We start from the raw sequence: 17,946 nt of genomic DNA, 5'->3' as shown, positions 1-17,946 counted from the left end.
CCGACCTGTTGTCGCCTTAGACGAGCTCCATGATGTCAGGCAAGTGGTTCTTCTTCTCTTCAGGAACACGGTGACACATTCAGGGGATTCTAGGTTTGGTAATTAGCTGTGACGGAGCCGCCTGGAGATGCCACTTCCTGTGCGTCACACAGAAATGCAGACGCAGCCTCCACCCCTGTCGCTGGCCTCGCCCACTGTCTGTGGGTCTCTCGGTCCGCAGCAGGGCCCATGGGTCGTCCATCCACGTTTCAGTCTTGTGTCTGTCTGCCCTGCAGGTGGAGTCATGTGTCCGAAGGGAAGGGAAGGCGTGGTCCCCTTGAGAGCGCTGTCTGGCCTGATGGGAGGTCCCTGGGGACCCCGATTTGGGCTTCTATGTCCCCCACCCTTGCTGCCCCTGTGAACCCCCACCTTGCGCTTTTGAAGACTACATCAAAGCCCGTGCATCCCTGCCTGGCGGCTGCCACGCCACTTCCTTAAACTCCTGTGATGGCGCTGAGTCAGGGTCCCGGGATTGGGACCCTAGCCTGCAGTGCCTCCTCAGTGAAGCACAGTGCAGGGTCCCAGTACCGCACGGCTGGCTGACCGTCATTCCAAGGCCATGTGGGCAGTGCCGCCCAGCACTGGTTCCGTAGGAAGCTCCGGACACAGTCATTGAGGGCAGCATTATGATTGCCCAGTGATGACCGGTGAAAAGGTTGCTCCTTTCACGGCTCTTGCCTAAGAAAAGCCATCACTCCCTAGGCTGGGAGTCGTTCTTTCCAGGGCTGGTGGGAGGGGCTTTGTCAGGCCACGCCCACTGCCTGCAAGATAGGACGTCACATGGCCTGCTTGCTGAATCCGCAGCAACTGGTAGGGGGCAGCGGTGGAGGTGGGTGGGGGAGTGCGAGTCCAGAGGCTCCCAGGAGATCCTGGCCCCCTGGGGAGCCGGGCACTACCCCCCCGCTCCGTCAGCCCCAGGCCCATGTCCCCAGGCCACACCACGTTTTCCACCCACTGCTGTCCAGACACATGGTCTGTCAGGAAAGGACCTCTGGCCGACCAGATTCCTGGCCCGAGTTCTGAATTTGGCCACGAAGAAGGGGCCAGGGGCCGTGGGAGCCAAGCTGAGTGTCACGTGGGCTGTGTGGTGACCAGGCTCTGCCGGACGCCTGCCCGACCCCGAGGCCCTGAGGTCTGGCCCTGGGCCTCAGCCCGGGCACTCGTGTCTACTGCCTTGACCCTGTGTTAAATTTCACTACGTGGGTGGGGTTTCCACTCTTGTCACAGAAGAGCTGCAACTGGGACTCAGGGCTTGGGACTCTTCCTTTTGGGTTCCCACCCGAGAATTTCCCAAGGGGCCTTCAGCGCAGCTCCTGTCCTCTGTCCTCCTGCCCGAGACCTGCAGCCTTTGGCTGTAGGTGGTCACTGGGCTGTAAGTGTGCGCCTCATCCCTCCCCATGGGCAAACTGTTCACTTACGCTAAGTTCAAGAACACGGAGTCTCCCCTTGGTGACAGAGGACAGCTATCGGTCACCTGAGGTGGAGGTAGGGCCGGGAAGAGGGACGGGCCTCACAGACAACCTGATCTCCTGCGATGCTTGGGGTGGACACTGGTGTCTGTGGGTAGTTTACTCTGCGGAAGTGGTACCCGAGAGGCAACGTGAAACGCGTGTAGATAAGCACTAATACGCAGAAATGGGATACTTCGTCCCCTCGCCCCAGCGGGCTGTCCTGCAGGTACAGAGCGCCCTGGGTGAGGCCACCTGGGCGGCCGGGCTCTCCCCACCCCCACTCCTCTGTGCAGTCCTACCGGCCATCACACCTGTTCCCCCCCCCCCAGGTGAGCCCCGCCTCCTGCTGGGTGTCAGAGGCACTTCGGCAGGGCGGGGTGTGATGAGCCCTGGGGCGGGCGGGTCAGCTTCCGGATGGGGCTGGAATGCAGGATGTGGGGCGGGGTGTGATGAGCCCTGGGGCGGGCGGGTCAGCTCCCGATGGGGCTGGAATGCAGGATGTGGGGCGGGGCGTGGAAGCGCTTAGCCAGGGCTGGCCTTTAACAGACTTACATTGTGGTGCTCGAAAGGGTTTGTTCTCGTGGGAAGATGGGCTGCAGGGCCCAGAGAGGGAGTAGGGGGTGAGTGGGGCCCAGAGCGGCGCCCAGACAAGAGCCAGCAGGGGCGTGAGGAAGAGAGGGGTTCTGACTGGTTTCAGAGGAAGCGTCCCCAGGGCTTCTGGGAGGATTGGATGCAGGTCAGGGGAAGAGGGGACCAAGAATGATCCCAGGCAGAGGCCACAGCACCAGTAACTGAGCTGGAGAGATGGGAGGAACGCGTCTGGGGTGCCAGGAGGATTGGGGGTCTGTGCCCCCTTTCTGGAAGGTCGCTGGACATGCACATGGAGAGGTATTATCAGGGGATAATGTATCATCAGGGATGGCAGGTCGGTGTCACCCTTAGCACTGACGGCCTGGCCCTCCAGGTCACAGGGGACCCCCCTGAGCAGGGCAGAAGCGGGGGGTGTGACCATGGAGCCTGCACTGCCCGTGGGACAGGAAGCGTCTCTTCCGAGCGTCCCTAATACCATTAGGGACAAGCAAATGGGCTCTTGTCACTCCTGTGGGCCCTGGTAATCGTTTCTTCACAGCTGCCAGCCACAGTCGGTGGCTGTGTTACGTCTGTGTGGAGGACGCTACTTGGGATTCGGGGGAGAGCACCGGGCGGATTAGGGTTCTGGGTCCAGGCTGCCAGCGGGAGAAAAGAGCCATCTCAGTCTGCGTTCGGAGGTCAGAGGACCGTGGGGAGACCGTGGGGAGATCGGCTTGGAATACTTATCGGAGTCTCTGCAGCGGGCGTTGGAGCCCAGGGCCGGCTGTGGGGGACAAAGTGGAGAAGGGCCACCGCCACTGGGAGGGGCCCCCAGCCAGTGCTGGAACATCACCCCGTGGGTGCCCCAGGGATGGAGAGCCGTGGGGAGGGGCCCCGACTTCACAGATGCAGGGAAACTGAGATGGGCAAGTGGGGGCCCTGCCTGTGAGGAGAAGCCGTTGAGGTAAGGGAGGGAAATGGCTGGTGTCCCTCGTGACTGGGGTGGAAGAGCCATGGAGCAGAGCTGCAGACCCAGAGCTGCCGGCAGGGAGCGAGCTGCCCCCGCCAGAACCGGGGGTCTGCCCCACCCCTCCCCTCAAACAGCCAGACTGAAAGGCTGAATGCAAGCTCGGCTGTGGGGCAGTTGCAGCAGCTGCTAAAGAGAGGAGAGACCTTACGCCCGAGGAGCTGCAGGACCAGGGATGCATCCCGACGGGGCCAAGAGACGCGTGCAACGGGTCCCGTGGTGAAGCGTCGGGAGGAAACCCGACTTAGGAAAGGAGACTTTGTGGCACTGAAGACACTCCTGCAATGCGGGGTTTAACAGGGACTGGGATGCAAGGCTACCGTGGTGCCAGGAAGAGACCCCTGGACACTTGGAAGAGTCAACATGGAATTCCAGGGAGGCTGAGGCATCCTCACGGACCCTGCTGGAGTCGGGAATTGGGGGCCAGCCTGGGGCGACCTGGGCCAAGCCTTGCCCTGGGGGAAGGAGGATTACCCTGCTCTGTGGATCCCAGGCCTCGGAGGACAGCTGAGCAAAGCTAGGACCCAAACCAGGTCTGCGCCCCTCCAGGCCACCCAGCGCCTCTGCACACGTGTGTTTTCTTTTCATCCTGAATCCCCCTTTTGGGGCTCTGCCTGTGCTTGCCCCGCCTCCCCACTGCTGCCCCCACCCAGGGATGGCCTGGCTGCCCTCAGGAAGGGAAGGGGTCGAGGGCAGGAGGGTTCCTGCCTGGAGCAGGCGGGAGCTGGGCAATACGGGCAGGGTCTTCCCTCGCCTACCCACGCCTGCTGCCAGCTGGGGGGACGGGCTTCTCTGGCTGCCACCGCCCCCTCAGCAGTGCCCGGACCTCGGCTTCCCCTTGCTCCTCCGAGCCCAGCGGCCCAGGGCCAGGTAGGGGCTCCCTGTAGAAACCGCCTGGCATGGGCACCAGGAGCCCTGCATTGAGGACCCTGGGGACAGAAGCCCTCACACAAGTGTCCCTGGGCTTTCATCTGCAGCTCGGGTGGCCCCTAGCCCAGAGTCACTCACAGCTCAATGAGGGACACAAGCCCTTCACCTGGGCTGACAGCTCAGCATCTCGGCACCCCAGGAGCTGGGCACTAGGGGGCTGACTGTGTCAGGGTGGGCACCCACTGTGCCCTTTGGATGCTTCTGGAGGAAATCGAGGAGGCTGTGATGGCGTCTCCAAGGTGCTCAGCTGTGGGGCAGCCCAGTGGGACCGAGGGGCCTCCTCTCTCCCTGTCCCCTTAGGAGGGTCGGACCACCCCCGATCCATGGCTGGTAACCAGGCAACTGTCCCCATCTGTCCCAGACAGCTCAGCAAAGCCCTGGGCCAGGACAGCCAGGAATAGACTCTGTGCGGGAGACGGCAGCTTCTCCTCCCCCCAGGGTCGGGAGAGTGTGGCCACCAGTCAGGACCACACTCTTTCTGGACAAACGACCCAACAGATCCCCACTGGGCACCTTCAGAAACCCCGTGGTCTACAGCAAGCTGAGGGGCCCAGACAGACCACTTCCCTGGGTAACAGCCTAGACTGAGCACCTAGACAGGCCTGGAAAGTGTCCCAACAACCACCCAGGGCCCCGGCTGGCCCTCGCCCAGCAGGAAGAGACCGTTCACCAGGGGGGTGAACAATGCTGGCCCTCGCGTGACAAATGGGCTCACGAACGAGATGGATGGCCGTGGTCCACCCGTCTCCACCCAGGCGGGGCCAAGTGCACTTGAAGCTCCAGACCAGCTGCAGACGGGCCTCCGGGAGCTGGAGGGGGGCGCTGTCGGGGGTGGGGGAGCAGCCTGGTCCCGGACTGGGGGCACCAGGCCCGTGGGTGCGGGCTGGGAGCTGTGAAGGAGCTCAGTGCAGTGGTTGGGCAGGTGTGGCAGGGGACAAGGCGGGGGCTGGGGACAACGAGAAATTCTGCAAGGTCCTCAGCGAGTCAGCGCTTCTGGATTAAATCCAGCTCGGCTGGACCCGCAACTCCTCCCGCTTCCCGGTTCCTCCACCCCCAGCTCGGCCTGGCCACTTCCCTTCTGGATCCCCACTTGGTTGTCCTCAATCCTCCCCGCGACCAGTCCCTGGAGGAGCCTGTCTGGACACTGCACCCTGGGGGCCTCCACAACGCCGCAGTCCTGCCCGGAGAGCAAATGCATGCGGGAAGGCGAGAGGAGGGGGCGGGCTGCCCAGGAGCCCTCTGGCACCCTCCTCCAGTGGCAGGGCCCGTGCCGTACTCCGCTCTACCCCCACCCCAAGCCATCTCCTCCTGGAAAGCTTCCCTCACCTGCATGTATCAGCTCACGCGGCCATTCCCTCCCCTGTCCGTGGGGCCTCACGGCCATGCCCCAACTCAGGTCAGAAACTCACTTCCCAGAGTTAGAGGCACCGGGGTGGGTGTCGGTGGGATGCCCAGACCGTGCCTGCGCCTCTGAGGTCCCGGTGACCAGTGAGGGCCGTCTGCCTTCTGATCCTGTTCCTGGAGCCGGGCAGCCCGCAGTCCGGAGCACAGGACCAGGCTTGCAGCCCCGCCTGGCCAGGCAGGTGGAGGGACCAGCAGGGCCTGCTGAGATGCGCCACGCTCCAGCTCCAGCTTGAGTGGGGGCCCCGTGAACTCCTGGGACTCAGTTTCCCCCATTCAGAGTCGGAGGAGAGCCCGGCTGGGGGCACGTCTGCCTCAGGGTGCTCCAGGTGCCTTGTCCTTCCCGGAGGGACCTTGCTGGGACCCAGAATCCCCCACCTCCACTCCCTGCAGGGCCAGGCCTGCGTCGGTCAGGACCCCCAAGCGCGGCCCTGGGCTGCAGGGCCACTGGCCCCAAGCCAAGCCGGCCCCGTCCTCCTCCACCAAGACCCGGGTTTAGGCTTGCTGGGCCCCGCGCTGGAGCCCGTCACAGACCCTTCTGATCACTCTCTAAACCGAGGATACGCCGGGATTCAGCTCCTCAGGCGTGTTAGTAAAGCACGTTTCCAGGGGCGGCCTCTTGGAGACCATTAGAAAATTATCTTTTCTTCGAGACGTCCATTAACATCCATCCGAGCTCTAGGCCGAAGCTTCAAGCCGGGAAGAGGTGCCTTGTTGAATCAGAGCAGGAAAATAAACCCTCGGGCGCCCTGAATGGGCCGGGGAGTTCTTTGACAGGCTGGCAGGAACTGGATTCTGCAAACCCTGAGAGCAGCAGGCAGACCCACCTGCCCCACTCAAGGGTTTCCTGTTCGCCTTTGCCCCTGCTTTGCTCTGATTTCTATTCTTTTGAGTCTTGGTGGCCTCCGAAAGCTGGGTGAGACTGATCGTCACCGTAACCCCAGGCAGCCCGTTGGCCAGCCGGACTGCCCTCCATCCCAGGTGGGACTGGATGGCCTCACTGGGAATGGAGGCCCTGTGGGCATCTTCCCAGGTCGGGGAGGCCTCTCGCCTCGTGCCTGCACCCGGAGAGTGGAACAGGCTGTGGTGAGAGCGTCTGTGTCGGCAAATGGGGCCAGGGCTTCCCTTAGGGACACGATCAGGCGCATTTAGCTGTGTTGGTTGAATGCGGGGGCTGGGAGGGTTGAGGGCGCAGTTTTGCTCCTGCCGCCTGCAGCCCCGGGGCCACCAGGGCAGAGCTGGGAGGTCGGGGTCCGAGGGTCTGTTAGGTAAGCGGCCAAAGTGGGGGGGCTGCCATCGACGTGCGGATGGACCCGCTGCTGGGCCACCTGAGGCCTCGGCCTCTGCTCTCAGCGAGGCTGGGAAGCAGCTCTAGCCTCATCTAACCATTGATTCAGTGCTGAGCACCTTCCGAGTCCAGGGGTGGAGAGAAGAACATTCTGGGAGCTGGAATCACACGGGGAGGGCAGTGAGACCTGCTGCGGGGAGGGCCTAGGCCGGCCCTGTGGACTTGGCCCGGCCCTGCTTCAGCTGGAGTCTGGAGCCCGGGTGAGCCTTGTCGGCCGTCTTCCTCGGGGAGCAGAGGGGCGAGGCGATGGCTAACACGGGTCCCTCTGCAATCGGGAGTCACGATGTGTGGGCAGCAGGGAGCAGCAGGGGTTTGGTTCTGTTCATTCCCGTCCAGGACAGGTTTACTCAGGCCTGGAGGTGGTGGGCACAGCTGCGGTTGTCCCCAGATGGCGAGGCTTCAGGGGTCCCGGCTCAGGCCTCACAGAGGTTTGGACAATGGCCGTCTCAGGTCCGGCCCAGGTTCCCCTCACTTTCTCCTCTGCTTTCCAGCTCTCCTCTGGGAATTGTCATCGCACCACAGGATGAGAGGGACACGATACTGCTGAGGCTCTAGAGCTCGCTGGAGCACGGGTGGGGCGCGAGTTCGTCTCTGCCGGCGGCCTCTCCCCTGGGACCCGTGGGCCCAGGTGACCGGGGAGTCCCAGGCGCTTAGTGAGAAAGCCCAGGACCGGAACCGAAGCCCCATGACCTCAGACTCCAAACGCACGTGGCCAGAACTTCCACGGGTCCGGCATGGCGTGGGGTGGGGTCTTTACCCAGGACCAGCCAGGAACGCGTCCTCAGCTGGGTCTCCAGAGGTGTTCCGATTTCTCTTCCCCCGCCGTGGTTCTAATCTCATCTCTGCCTTTGGAGAACCTTCTCCAGTCCGACCTTCCTCTCACTGGATGGACTTTACTCCACCTTCTTCATTTCTTACGGCTTCAATGCGATTTGTAAACGTGTGCATTTCTTGTACACACACGAGAGGGTGAACAGCACACATCTGTACACGTAAGAATTAGAATAAGGCTGCCGTGTGAGGTGAAGGCGGGGCACGCCCCACGCCCCTCCTGGCTTCCAAGCCCCGCTCACCCAGAGGAAGCAGTCCCCTGACTTCAGCGATGCCCATCTCTTAGGTTTGCAGTTATGCCACCTGCAAATACGACCCTAGATGACGGACCTCGGACATTTCTCCAGCTTGAACCTTGTAACGTGGAGCCGCACTGTTTATTTTCTAAGGGAATGGCTTCTTTCCCTCAACATCCAGTTTTTAGGGAGTGTAGCTGTAATTCACACACTTTCAGGGCCGTAGGTGACTCTGTCACATTTCAGGAGTCTTCTGCAGTCCTTCTTAGTACTCCATCCGACTCCTGTTCATCGCGGCAAGGGAGCTCCCAGTCGCATCTTCAAATGTCCTTTGCCATTTTGGTCTTTGTTTCTGCAAGATCATTTGAACCTCCAGCTCCCTGGTCGACCGTCCGTCCTTCCTGTTTGCACCACGTTCTGCGTGATCCATTTTGGGGCCATGTTGATGAAAGCATAAGGGTGTAAAATGCTAGAGCTTTCCGGGAATTCCCACTGCCAAGCCTGGTCCTCACCCTGACCCTGGGATCCTGGAATCCGAACCTGCTGCCCTAACTGCACGTGCCTTTGGGAGGTTTCGGGATGGGGGTGAACGCATGGTATATTAGGAGGGACACAAAAATACGCAGACCCTGGAGGATTGATTCGTCAGTCCCACAGGGAGCTACGCTATGTCCCACTACGACATACCTGCAGCCTGGAGCAGACCTTCCTGATGCCGGGCAGCAGGGGTGCCTGTCCATGCTGGCTTTCACTGCCTCTTATCCTCCTCAGGCAAAGCCACTCGTTCATGCAAAGACTTTCAATGCAAACGTCTGGTCAAATTTAAGTCTTTTTACCGCAAACGCTGACAGTGTTGGTTTTCCCCACGACAGCACCCGTATCGGTCAGCATCACAAAATCCACTACGCTTCCATAGTTTTCTCTTCCTGCCTGCATCACTAACTTGATGTACCGTCAGGTTTTCCTCTTTCAGTTTGTTTCCAAACTATCGGGGACTTTTCCCTTTTGAGATAATTTTGTTATCATATAACTTATGTGACTTTTATCATATAACTCATGTAGATTATCATATAATTTATGTGACTTGTCGTTTGCTGTTGGTTCTGCAGTTATATGCTCAGCATCAGCTCTCACGCTGAAGCTTCTCCTGTGACGTCCTGGAAGGGCCGGGGGAGATAGACAGGCTGCTTGAGTCCTCACCTGTTCCTGAGGCTTGTCTGTGGTCGTGATACTTGAAGGTCAGTTAGCATAGCAAACCCTCTGCTTGCATTTTGTTTCTTTGAGTATCTTAAATCTGATTTTCCATTTCTTGTGCTGTCAAGGGTCCTGGTGACGATCCGTCCTTGTCTCAGGTGCACAGTCACCAGGTGTCCTGGTCTGTGCGTATCGTGCACTAAACACAATCTGTACGACACCCCTGCCTTCGTCTCAGAAGCTGCCCTGATTGGATGATAATGAGATCAGCACCCTACTTACCAATAGCTTTTCTCTTGTCCACGTCGCCCCCAGTAGATTTCCTTTCATCCTTAAAGACCGGTATTTACTAGAACATTGCTCAGGAATGCTTTCTGATTGTCCAGAATCACAAACGCACCCTTCCCCACAGCGTTCTGTGTTTCAGGAAAGATTCCTTCCATGGGAATGGTTGACACCTGTTCTGTTCCACTGCTTCCCTCCCCAACTTGGGGGAATTCCATTCACACATTTCTTTATTATTATGTTTTTCAATTTTATTTATTTAGTTTTGGCTGCGTTGGGTCTTCGTTGCTGCGTGCAGGCTTTCTCTTGTTGCGGCGAGTGGGGCTACTCTTCGTTACGGTGCGCAGGCGCAGGCCTCTCATGTGGTGGCCTCGCCCGTCGCGGAGCACGGACTCTAGGCGCGCGGGCTTTCAGTAGTTGTGGTTCGCGGGCTCCAGAGCACAGGCTCGGTAGCTGCGGCGCAATGGGCCCAGTTGCTCCGCAGCATATGGGATCCTCCCGGACCGGGGCTTGAAACCCGTGTCCCCTGCATTGGCAGGCAGACTCCCAACCACTGCACCACCAGGGAAGACCAATTCACACATTTCTTAAACCTTCTTGCTTCTATTCTGTGACTGTATAACTGTCCTTAGAACGTTACTTTTTAGTTCACTTCTCCATTTTTCCCCTTTCTTTCTTGCACTGACCTGACTGCAGTATCAGTGGGGTCTGTTCACTCTTGTGTACGTACCCCCTGGATTCTCCTTTCTGAGGTGACGTTGCTTCTACTTTAACCATTTGTGTCTAAACTCTTTCAGTCCTTTCTACCCCCTGCCTGCTTAGCCAGCTCATTCCTGAGCTTCCTATTTATTCCTTACTGCATTCTTTCACGGGCCAGTCATTTTCTTAATTTCGTTGGGCGTTTCTGTTACATTAGGTTCCAGTCTGCACGTGCTCAGAGGCCAGTCTCCAGCGGGGGCTCCGCACTGGCCGCTCTGTCAGCTCACTTTCAGTCTTGATTCTCACGGAGGTGTTTTTTTGTGGATTTTTCACAATCCTTTTCTCTTGCTCATTTGAGGTGAGCTCAAGGTTCCTGTGTTTTAGGGGAGGTGTCCCAGTATAGGGGGGCAGGGTGGGGACCCCAGCCTCACGCTAACAGATTCTCCCCCTGTTATTATTGGAAAAGGGCATCTCACTGGAGGAGGTTTAGGATGGTGCTGAAGGGGTGGGTTTCCAGCCCACTGCCCAGCCCTGCTTGGCTCGGTCATCCTAGTTCCGGAACTCCGGGCAGCCCCTGTGTAAAGCTGGGCTGATAAATGTGAATTTCCCCTGGAGGGACACAGGATTGAATGGCTTCATTCCCAAAGCCAAAGACAGTGTCAGGCACATAGAAAGTGCGGCGTCAACACTGTGATCCCTCCTAGAGTCCTCCTGTTTCCTGGACTTGAATCCTGACCGCCCGGGTGCACCCCTTGGAGCCTCGGGGGACACTGCGGTCCCCACATCTCAGTGAGTCCTCACTGCCCACACTGGTGGTTTTCTGCTTGGCTCCCAGTGGGGATCATCTGTGCAACGTCTTGCTTTGCCCACAGACACAGGTGTGTATGGGTGTCTCAGTGCAGGTGGAGACCCCGCCCCAGATTGTCAGATGGGGGTGGCCTCTGCGGGTGGGGGCAGAGGGCGAGGGAGGGGCGGGGTCACCGTGACCCTGTGAGCGGCGATGGCCTGCACCCCAGCGTGTGTGCGGGAGCCCAGCTCCTGGTGTGTCGACGGGGCTCCCCGTGGTCCGTTTGCACTCTGCCTCCAGGCTCTGCCCTCCCACACCCACGGGTCCGAGACGGGCTTCTGACCTTGCTGACCTGCCTCTTGTAGGCTCCTTCCGGGAGGAAGACTGAGGACGTGCCTTTTGGAGTCATGTAGACCCGGGCTCGAATCCCGGCTGGTCACATGGCTGAGGGTCCAGAGCCCTTGGCCAGGCTGCTCCTGTCTGGGTCTGTGTTTCTACCTGTGAAATGGGTTGATACCATCCTTCAGGGGTCCTGTGAGGTGAGATGGGGCCATAGAAGTACTGTGCTTGATGCATACGCTGGCTTCCCCTCCTCCTGGGCAGGAAGCACTCCTTGGAGCAACCCGGGGTCCTGGAGGTGGGGTCCGTGCACAGGACCTGCAGGGCCTCCCTTGCTCCACAGACCTAGCTCTGAGGGTCCCAGAAAGGCAATGGGTTCTGAGTTGTAAGATGTCCTTAGAGAAATACGGGACTGAAACCTCTGCGTACGAGGAAACGTCCAGCTGGGAATTAGGACCCCAGACTCCTCTTTTTCAGATGGCTTTGCACTGTCTGTCCTGCAGGTGTGGCGGTCCCCTCCCAGTGTGGACAGCGCCACCAGGGGCCATGCAGGCCTCTTGGGGCAGCTCTGAGGGCTGCATCTGGGCCTCACCAGGAGGACACTCCCCAAACCCCCCTCACACCAATAATCTCATGTTGATGGACAAAATTAGTCTCCGAATTCTAATGAGACTGTGCTCCCAGAGACAGACAGCTCATCTGAAGATTAAATGGGATAAATTGCCACTTTTGCTGGTCCGTTTAGAAACTCATTTGCATTCTGTCAGCTTCCATTACGAAGGGGCCCTGCAGTTACTGAAGGGAGCATGGGTGGGAGCAGAGGCCCTCTGGCCCGGCCTGGGGGTGGTATGCTGCGGGGGATGGGGGTTCTCTGCAGGGCCCCTGCCACCTCCTGGCTGGCTCTCCTCCCCTCCAGCCTCAGACACCCCCCACCCTCTCCACCCGCCCCTCAAAGCTCTGTGCAGAGTTGGGTGCAGCCTGCTTGCCCCCTGCCTTGCTGTCCTGGAGGGGAAGTCCAGGAGACCAGTCTTCTCACTGAAGGGTTTTCCTCTGTGTAGCTGGGCAGAGGGGCAAAGCCCCCAGCCCGGGCTGTCACTCTTAGGCTCTGTCTATGGTCAGGAGACAAATCACCACAAACTCTGTGGCCTGTCACAAGGGCAGTTTAGCATTTCTCACAACCCCGGAGGTTGCCCGGGCTGTTCTCTGTTGGTTGGACCTCGTGGAACTCAGTCGTTCCTGGCACTCATTCTACCCGCAGCTGGGCCTTCCTGGAAAGTCCAGGAAGGGTCCCGCCGTGTGCACTGGCCGGGGGTGGGGAGCACAGGAGGGTGGGGTGGGACCGTCAGAGCCCACGGAGACAGTATGAGCTGAGCTGCGCGCACCCGTCTTTCCACGAGGCATCCCCGGCCGGTGCCTAAAATCACCTGGCTTAGAATCCACACCTCCTTTCCCAGTAAGCCCCACCCTCCCTGCCGCCCTGAAGCTTGCACCGGGGGTGTAACGCGGGCAAATCGTGAAGTCAGTCACCAAAGCCGACAGCTGACACTGGCACTAACTGTAATTAAAAATTAGCATAGAAATGTGCTTTTAGGAGATTGAAATTATTGCTACGTCCCGACCCATATGTGTCACCCAAGTGATGGAGGACAAATACACCTCACATTAAATAAAGTACATCTAGTGGGCTTTTGAGAGAGAAGAGATGCAAATGCATTGATTTTCCCTTCTCCTTGATTACAGATGTGTCTTCTGCATAGACAAATACCCGCTGGGACTGTCAGCCGTCAGACTCGGCTCCTCTGTCCCCCAAGCCAGAGCCGTCATCAATTTCCATTGAGGTCCGCGACCCCGAATAACAGCTTTGTACGGTAAGCACTTTCTATACTCTGTAAATTGCATTACATATTAGAAATACTATCTCCACGCAGCAAACTGTCGGTTAATGATTAGTTGAGCGGGTAAACGCATGTCAGGGAGAGGACACAGATTTCACGGAGCAATTACAGCACGGTATAGTGTTTGCATCCCTGGCGGTGCTTACATTGTGGGACACGTCGGGGCTGCTGTCGGCAAAGCAACATGAAGACAGATGTGTCACTAGGGGCACAGGGCAGCCTCGGACCGCAGAGCTTCTCACCCCCCTCACCCAAAATCAGGGGAGGGGCGGGGAGACAGAGGGGTTGGCTTAGATACTGCAGTCCTGGAGGGCCTCTCTGAGGAGGTGATTTTTGGGAAAAGTCCTGAAGGAGAGGCAAGAGCAAGTCACGTGGCTAGATGAGAGAGAAGAGCTCAGGACAAAGGGCACAGACGTACAGAGCGCTGAGGCTTTGGGGAACGTGCTCTTTCGCATGGATGACAAGAAGTCCGGGGTGGCTGGAGGGAGGTGGGGGGAGGGGGCGGTGACAGGCGCAGGCGGGTCCTGGGGCCGCACCGTGATGACGTCCGGTGTCCTGGCGGGGCACGCCTGGTCTGACTGGCTTCTATGCAGAGAGTAGACAGGGGTTCCCTGCAGAAATCAGGTGGGCTACAGGGCAGGCTGGAGGAGACAGCTTGAGGAGGGCTGGTTCCGGACGTGCCTTGAGGTCATTCAAATGGGCAGGATTTGGAGGTCAGAGACGGGCTGCAGGAGAAAGAAGAAACAAAGATCATGCCCAGCTCTGGGTCCAGCAACCCACTGTCAGATGGGATTGGAGGCAGGCCCCATGGGAGCTGGGACAGGGCAAGGAGCCCCCTGTGGGGCATGGGGAAGAGTGAGGTGCGGACGCCAGCGAGTCTCCAGGTGGGGGGGGGAGGGGCTGTGGACCAGAGCGAGGACAGGTGTGGACCAGGTGATGACTAGGGTCCGTAATAGGGTGTGGAGTAGGGTAGGAATATGGGTCCTGGGTTGCTTTCTGCTCCCACGGTTTCCTCCTCATTCACTGGAGAGATTTTTCCAACTACCTAGCTGTGCAACGTCAGTTCTGAGGTTTTGACACCTGCCAGGCTGACCCCGAGCCTGTGAGGAGTTAACTCTGCTCCACGTGGCAACCCTCTCTCTCGGTTTGTCCTCCTCTGGTCCGCATCCAGCTCTGCGCCCCCCGCCGGCCCTGCTCCGGGGGTCCTGTTCCCCCTGTCGGGCAGGTGTCCTGAGGCGTCGCAGAAGCTGCTTCCCTTGCTGGCCCTGCGCAGCCCTGCCCTCTCCCCCCTCGCGTGCTGTCTCTCCAGGAGCAGTTGACCCTCCTCTGTGCCCTGCAGACCGTCGGCCCTTCCCACTGGGTCCCCAGCCCCAGCGTAGCCAGTGCTTGGCCCAGTCTCGCTGAAGGAAGGAAGATGCTGGGGGATGCAGAGGTTAAGGCCTGCGGACGGGCTGCCTGGGGGCCAAGCCCTGACCTCGCGGGCGGGCACCCCGCAGGGAGGGAGCACAGACGCCAGGATCACCCAGGAGCCCCTTGGGCAGGTCGGGAGTAACTCGGGATTCTTTTTGAAGAGCTGCTGGAGGATGTCCTGGGTTTCGGACTCCCGAGCCCAAGTTTCTACACCATCTGCAGCAGCGGTTTCCCCCCAGCGAGACCCAGGCTTGCTCGGAGCCGAAACCCAGCGAGACCCAGGCTTGCTCGGAGCCGAAACCCCGCGACACTGATGGAGAAAGCTTGGGCCTCACGATCAAAGAACGGGCCGGGGCCGGGGCACCCGAGGAAGGTTCGCTGGGGCTCTGTTGACCCTCTTTCCCCCCCACCGCAGACGTTTCTTCCCCAGAAGGGCCCGCTGGCCGCGGCCGCGCTTGCCTGAGGTTTGGGGGCCGGAGGCCGGCATCTGGAGGCGGAAGAGTCTCCCAGCCCAGCGGGTTCAGCCGCTGGTTGGTGGTGGTGGTGTCGCAGTGAATTATTTAATGTGGAATGAAATCCTGTCCTCTGAGTGCCTTTAAGAGCACAGAGGAGTTAGAAGGTACATTCGTTTTGCTTAATACCTGTCTTCGTTTTTCCTGGAAGAGTCCTGGGAGAGCCGGGCCTCTGCTCCACGCGCGGCCTCCCCTCGTCTGCCCCTCCCCAAGCTGGATGCCCCACCCCCCGAGGCCATTTACGCGGCACCTGCCGCCTCTCCACTCTAGCCCATCCTCAGGCAACTCCATCCTCATCCTGTGGCCAAAACCTGCTGGTCCTCGGCCCTCCCCGCCTGGACTTCCCTGCAGACCTCAAAGCTGGGAGGAGGGCCCTGGGAGGCAGCCCGTCTGTCCCCCACCTGCCTCTCCCTGCCCCTGCCCTGGCCATGGCCGCGCCCCTTACACCTGGCACCTCCCCCAGGTGAGGGCTCTGCACACAGCCGGGCAACCCCTCTGGCTAGAGCTGTTCTGTCAAAGGGGCGCCCGGTAAGAGTTCGAGGTGAGGGAGCAGGTCCCAGGGCCCCCCCGCTGCTTGTCAGGAGTGCAGGGGGCCTGCACAGAGTCCCAGCATTGCCGCCTGGCACCCGGAGGTCAAAGGATGCGACCCCGGCTAGTGACACAGAGCCCTGGGTCGGGTGGCCCTGCCAGGTGGTGATGGCGTCAGTTCAGATGAACGTGAGAGGAAAAGTGACCCCCACTGGAGCCCAGCATGTACCTGACAGCCCCTTCCACCTGTCAAGCGTGTGTCCCTCTGAGGCTCTGCAGAGGCTGGGTCTGCCACGCGAGGTTGGGGAGCTGAGGGCTGAGCAGGGGGATGGGGTGCCTCCTGCCGAGGCCGCCGTGGGTCAGCCAGGCCCGGGGACCAGCCGCGGGAGGCCATCCTTCTACCCCCCACCCTCCCCGCCAGCCCCCAGGCCCCCCAGGGGTGGCCCAGCACAGCAGGTGCACCACCCGTCTGGGAGCCGCAGGGCGGCTGGAACCCAGGCCCAGGGTGTGGTGGAGGGTACGCGTCCTGGCACCGCACGAGGGAGCTGTGGCAGGTGGGGCCCTGCCCCGCACTACATCAGGACCAAGCTGGATGCGCCCAGGAGACCGGAGCCGTCGGCTGGCCGGGGTGACGGCGATGAAGGCTTTCCATTCCCGAGACGTCCCTGAATAAACCCACTTCCTGACTCGCTGAACTAAGCTACTCCTCCACCAGGTAATTCCAGCCTCGCTTTATGCCAGATACCAGGCCGGTGCACAAGTGCAGACCTGAATAAAACGGAGTCTGGACGCTCTGGGACACGGATGCTTGTGTCTGCTGTGGCAGACAGAGGAACAGATGGTGAAGACCACGTGACAAATGTTTTAACTGGGGAGACAGACACAGACCATGGCTGGGGCACTCAGGGCCGACTAACTCAGAACACGCTTTGTCAGTTACGGCGTTTATTTTCCTCTTCTTGTGTCCACAGCACCTGGAGGAAGGCCTGGCACAGAGTAGGTGCCCAATAGCCATGTATCCCCAGGACACGAGCTCTGTTCGGGTGGGCTCCTCCCACCCAAGCCCCTCCCCTCCTCACACGTGCCCTTGGCTTTCTTCCAGGCCAGTGGAGATTCTCGTGCCCCATCCTGGGGGGCGGTAATTGACTGTCTGTCGGGGGCAGCATGTCCAGTTATGGGCCTGAGAGGGGTCGTGGGGGCTTCCCCTTACAGCAACGGGTGGACTCACATACCCTGTCCTTCTAGAAACATAGAAAAGCTGGATATAGAAATTAAACATCCTTGTCAACGCACAGCTAAGCTCTAGAGAGAGTGGAGAAGGTCTCAGGAACAAGACCAAGAGGCTGCAGACAGGAACCCGGGGGTCCCGCGGCTGCTGTGAGGGCTGAAGGGTCGTTGGTCCATCTTGGCCCCCAAGAGGACTGGCTAGAGTCTTCAAGGATGTGCGCCTGGGATGGGGGTAGGCAGCCCTGAACGAAGACCCCTCCCAAAGAAATGAGGAGTGGTCCTCCAAGGCTCTAAAGGCGGTGAAGGATGAGGGGAACAAGGATTAGCCTGAGGGCTCTGTCCTCAGCTGGGTTTGCATTAACTCGACCTGCATAGTTTGCAATCCTAAAAATGACAAGGAAAGAGATTCAGGTACTTCTCCTAGTGGAGCAGATTCTCAGACAAAGCCCTGCTGAGCAGCTCACATCCCAAAGGACAAGACACTCGGGGTGCTCCATGAGTGCTATGGGGACGGGAGACGCAGACCCCCAGCGCCTGGGACAATTGGGGGGTGAAATGCTGACCACAGAGCCCATTTATTTTTGAATGTTTAATCAATAAAAAGGGAGATCAGAAACCTCAGCACAGATCAGAAAACTATTAAGAATGCCAAGAATATCTGAAAAGTAAAAAAAAAAAGGTAACCTTAAGAAGTAAAAAAAAAAATCATTATTTTTTCAAAGAGAGACAATTGGCAAAAATGGAAGGGAGAACTGAATGAGTTCCCAGAGAGTCAGGAAAGAACTTGAAGGACAAACACCCAAACCCATAAACACCATAGTTTAATTGTAGTTCCAGAAAAAGAGACCAGAGGAAGCTGGGGAGAGGCAGCAGTCACAGAGAGAATGGCTGAGCCTTCTCTAAGATTGATGACAGACATGAATCCTCATATGGAAGACTTATTATGAATACAGGAGTATAACACTAAGAGCTTCACACTGAGAACGACCCTGAAAAGCAACCTGAAAGATGCCCGATCAAAGGTAAGAATTTAAAAGTAGCCGGAGAGAAAAGACCTGCCACCTCCAAAGATCACCGACTGTGCTAATAACAGGACCCTCGGCAGGAACAGCAGAGGCAAGAAAAAATAGTAGAATGATATCTCCGAAGGACGGAAGAAAAATTATGAGTCAATACTTTTACGTCTAATGTTCAAGAGAAAAGGAAGCAAACAATGTTTTTCAGACAAAAAATGGGG

General features: G+C 58.9%; 1 long non-coding RNA gene across 1 annotated transcript; it reads left to right on the top strand.

The window, feature by feature from the left end:
- Window positions 1–2,158: 2,158 nt before the first annotated feature.
- Window positions 2,159–17,325, top strand: LOC141275795 (uncharacterized). The gene is made up of 3 exons (XR_012324111.1): window positions 2,159–2,378; window positions 12,878–13,005; window positions 14,604–17,325. It is a non-coding gene; the product is annotated as an uncharacterized lncRNA (long non-coding RNA).
- Window positions 17,326–17,946: the final 621 nt, after the last annotated feature.

Source organism: Tursiops truncatus, chromosome 11 (assembly GCF_011762595.2).
Source record: "Tursiops truncatus isolate mTurTru1 chromosome 11, mTurTru1.mat.Y, whole genome shotgun sequence".
Classification (NCBI taxonomy): domain Eukaryota; kingdom Metazoa; phylum Chordata; class Mammalia; order Artiodactyla; family Delphinidae; genus Tursiops; species Tursiops truncatus.
Note: the sequence above shows the minus strand (reverse complement) of the source record. Positions and strands in the feature narration are given on the sequence as shown.